The following is a 4611-nucleotide window of genomic DNA, read 5'->3' on the forward strand; positions in this document are numbered from 1 at the left end:
CAGTTCAAAAGCATCAATTCTTTGGTGCTCAGCTTTCTTCACAGTCCAACTATCACATCCATACATGACTACTGGAAAAACCATAGCCTTGACTAGACGGACGTTTGTTCACAAAGTAATGTCTCTGCTTTTGACTATGCTGTCTAGGTTGGTCATAACTTTCCTTCCAAGGAATAAGCGTCTTTTAATTTCTTGGCTGCAGTCACCATCTGCAGTGATTTTGGAGCCCAAAAAATAAAGTCCGCCACAGTTTCCACTGTTTCCCCATCTACTTGCCATTAAGTGATGGGACTGAAATGCCATAATCTTTGTTTTCTGAATGTTGAACTTTAAGCCAACTTTTTCACTCTCCTCTTTGACTTTCATCAAGAGGCTCTTTAGTTCTTCTTCACTTTTTACAACTCATAAGCCTCTCTGGTTTGCTTTCAACCTTTTCCATCCAGCTCAGCCTGCAATTGGCACAGACTAAAATGACTGATCTGATTGCAAAGTTTGCATGCCAACTCCTTACCAAACATGAGTTCCACAAATTCATTCATGACAGGAGAGAATATTGCCGGGACAGATACAACTGAGTTGGCCTCCTCTTATAGGATGTCATTTACAAGATCAGTGATGTATTTTTTAAATAAAAACAAGAAAATATTCTTGAATAATATGCCCAATTTTTGTAGAATTAGCCCTATTTCCTCTTTTCAGAGTATTTTTGGAAGTCATTAGAAATGGACAGATCAAATTTCATGGTCAAATGCAATTGAAGGCTGTTGCTATGAATCTATTTTTTGAAGGAGGAACGGACATCGCCAGATGAGAACATAGTCACTAACTATTATAAACAGGCAAACTGTGCGCTGGAAAATGTGCACATTGCTTCAGTGGCTATAAGCATATGTGACAAAAAGGTGGGAACAACTGAAATCATTCTACCATCTTATTGCAAATTACACTTCCTGAATTACTTATAACTAAAATGACTTATAATTTGGAATCCATTGAAATATGGTTCCCTCAATATATGACTTCGGACTTCCCTGGGGGCTCAGTGGTAAAGAATCCACCTGCCAATGCAGAAGATGCAGGTTCGATCCCTGGGTTGGGAATATTCTCTGGAGAGGGAATATTCTCTGGAGAAGGAAATGGCAACCCATTCTAGTATTCTTGGCTGGGAAATCCCCTGGACAGAGGAGCCTGGCGGGCTACAGTTCATGGGGTCACAAAGAGTTGGACACGACTTGGTGACTAAACAAAAGCAACAACCCCTTTATAGTACAGAGATTCCCATAAAACAAACCATTTTTACCATTATATGGCATTAATGTTCAGTGGCATAAAGTCAGTTCACATCGTTGTACAACCATCACGATCATTCGTCTACAGAACATTTTAATCTTCCTAAACTTAACATCTGTCCCCAGGAAACAATAACTCTTCGTTTTCCCTTCCTCCAGTTCTTGGAATGTATACTCTACTTTCTGTACTTATCAGTCTGATTATCCTAAGTTCCTCATAGAAGTGGAAACATACAGTATTTGTCTTTGTGTGATTAGCTTATTTCATAAAGCAAATACATTCAAATATGTGCCCATTCATTTTGCAGCGTATGTCAGAATATCAATCCTTTTTAATGCAGAATTCTGTATTATGTAATATGCCACCTTTTGTTTATACACTTGTTGTCAATGACCATTTGGGTTGTTTATACCTTTTGGCCTTTGAGATTATGCCACTATGAGCATGTGTGAGCAAATGTCTCTGAGTTCCTGCTTTTTGCTGCATCATTGGTAATTCTTTTTTAAATTTTTGGGGAAACAACTGTACTCTTTTCCACAGCAACTGCATGATTTACGTTACCACCCACAGCAGCAGAGCAACTTCATGTTCACTTTCTTCACTTTTCAATTCATCTATTTTTCCTGTCTTGCCTGTGCTTCAGGTCTCATAGAAGAACTCACTGTTAAATCCACCGCCATGAAGCTTTTCCCTTAAGAGTTTTACAGTCTAGCTCTTATGTTTAGAGTTAATTTTTAATATGGTGTAAAATGAGGGTAAAGTTTCAGTCCTTACCATATGAATATTCAGTTTGTCCAACACCACTCGTTGAAAAGACTGTCTTTCTCCATAGTATTGAATGATGTAGGATTCTTCTTGAAAATCATTGTGTCATATGTTTTAAGGGTTTATTTCTGGGTTTTCTGTCTTTTCCATTGGACTGTATATCTGTCTTTATGCTAAAACTATGTTGCTTTTTAAAATTTTTTGTTTTTTGACAAACTGGTTCCTTTATTTTTAATTTTTATTAACGTTTTATTGAAATACAGTTGATTTGCAATATCCATAATACTTTCAAGTGTACAACATAGTGAATCACAATTAAAAGTTTACATTTCATTTATAGTTATTACAAAATATCAGTAATATTATTACCTGTGCTGTACAATATATCCTTGTAGCTTACTTTATACATAGTAGTTTGTGCCTCTTACACCCTACTCTATCTTGTCCCTCCCCGCATTCTTCTCCTGACTGGTAAACATTAGTTTATTCTCAATATCTGTGAGTCCATTTCTTTTTTGTTATCTTCATTAGTTTGTTGTATTTTTTAGACTCCATATATAAGTGACATCATACAGTAGTTGTATTTCTCTTTCTGACTTATTTCACTTAGCATAATACTCTCCAAGTCCATCCATGGTGTTGCAAATGGCAAACTTTTATTCTTTCTATGGTTGAGTAGTATTCCATTGCACATATATACTACATCTTCTTTATCCATTCAACTGTTAATGAACTCTGAGGTTGCTTCCATATCTTGGCTACTGTAAATAATTCTGCTTTGAATATTTGGATACATATATCCTTTGCAATTACTGTTTTTGTGTTTTCTTCAGATATATACCCAGAATTACTGGTTCATGTTGTATTTATATTTTTAGAGGAAATTCCATACTGTTTTCCATGGTGGCTATGCCGATTTATATTATGACAACTAAAAAATGTCACTTGTCATCTGGTTTGGCAAGAATTGAGTGATTAGCCACTGTAGTTGCTGACCTTCCACACTGAAAGGAGTTCAGGGTGGAGATCAGGAATGAGGCACTCTGTGATCTGGGAAAACTGGCAGAACAGGCCTCTAAATAGTGAGATATTGTCAGGAGAAAATTTTATGGACCCAATTTCTTGCATTTTCCCATATTTAGAAAAGCTTTAAAATCATTATCAAAGACTTACATACGCTCCTTGAGACTAGCAGCAATCTTCTACTGAAACATGTGCCAAAATTACATATATATACTAATGTCCCCCCACCATCTCTTTGGAGAAGTTTGTCAGAGCTACCTAAGAGTCTGTCTCCCAGGCTATAGCTCTCAATAAGCCCCAAATAAAACTGAACTCCCAGCTCAGTGAGTGCATTCTTTTTTCAGTTGACAATTCCTACTAACAGGATACAAGGGTTCCCTTTTTTCCAGATCCTCAAATGTTATTATATTCTCTTTTGATGATAACCATTCTGACAGGTGTAAGGTGATATATCTTTGTGGTTTTGACTTCTCTGATGATTGGCAATGTTGAGCATTTTTTCCTGTGCCTGTTGGCCATGTGTACAACTTCTTTGTCAAAATGTCTTTCCGGGTCTTCTGCCCATTTTTAATTGGGTTGTTTGTGTTTTTGATATTGAATTTTATGAGCTATTTGCATATTTTGGCTATTAACCACTAATTGGTCATTTGCAAATATCTATAGATTATGTTTTAGATTATCTTTTGTTGGTGGTTTCCTTTGCTGTGCAAAAGCTTTTAAGGCTAACTAGGTCCTATTTGCTTATTTTTTATTTGATTTCCTTTGTCTGAGGTGGCAGATCCAAAAATTTATTGCTACGATTTATGTCATGGAGTGTTCCATCTGTTTTCTTCTAGTTTTATAGTTTCCAGTCTTCCATTTAATTCTTTAATCAATTTGAATTTAGTTTGTATATAGTGTGAGAAAATGTTCTCATTTCACTCTTTGACATGTAGCTGTCCCAGAACCACTTACTGAAGAGACCATCTTCTCTCCATTATATATTCTTTCCCCCTTTGTCATAGATTAATTAAACATAATTATTTTCAACTCTCTGTCCAGTTCCACTAATCTGTGTGTCTGTTTTGGTGCCAGTACTATATTCAATTAATATAACTTTGTACACATTGCATTTATACAATATACCATATGCATTTAAAATTACATTTTGTTTATAGTCAACTTTGGGCAAATATTTGTAAATTAATTGCATACAATGTTTTTTATTTCTGCTTTTCATGTGTGTATAGAAATTATAATGAATACATGGAATCACTTCCAACTTGGTAATATCTACCTTGCAATTGTAAGGAGATCAAACCAGTCCATCCTAAAGGAAATCAGTCCTGAATATTCATTGGAATGATTGAGGCTGAAACTGAAGCTCCAATACTTTAGGCACACTCATTGGAAAAGACCCTGATACTGGGAAGGACTGAAGGCAGAAGTGGACAACAGAGGATGAGATGGTTGGATGGCATCACCAACTCGATGAACATGAGTTTGAGCAAGCTCCAGGAGTTGGGGATGGACAGGGAAGCCCGGTGTGCTACA

The sequence above is a fragment of the Bison bison genome, unplaced genomic scaffold (assembly GCF_000754665.1).
Source record: "Bison bison bison isolate TAMUID 2011002044 unplaced genomic scaffold, Bison_UMD1.0 scf7180017864487, whole genome shotgun sequence".
NCBI classification, from domain to species: Eukaryota; Metazoa; Chordata; class Mammalia; order Artiodactyla; family Bovidae; genus Bison; species Bison bison.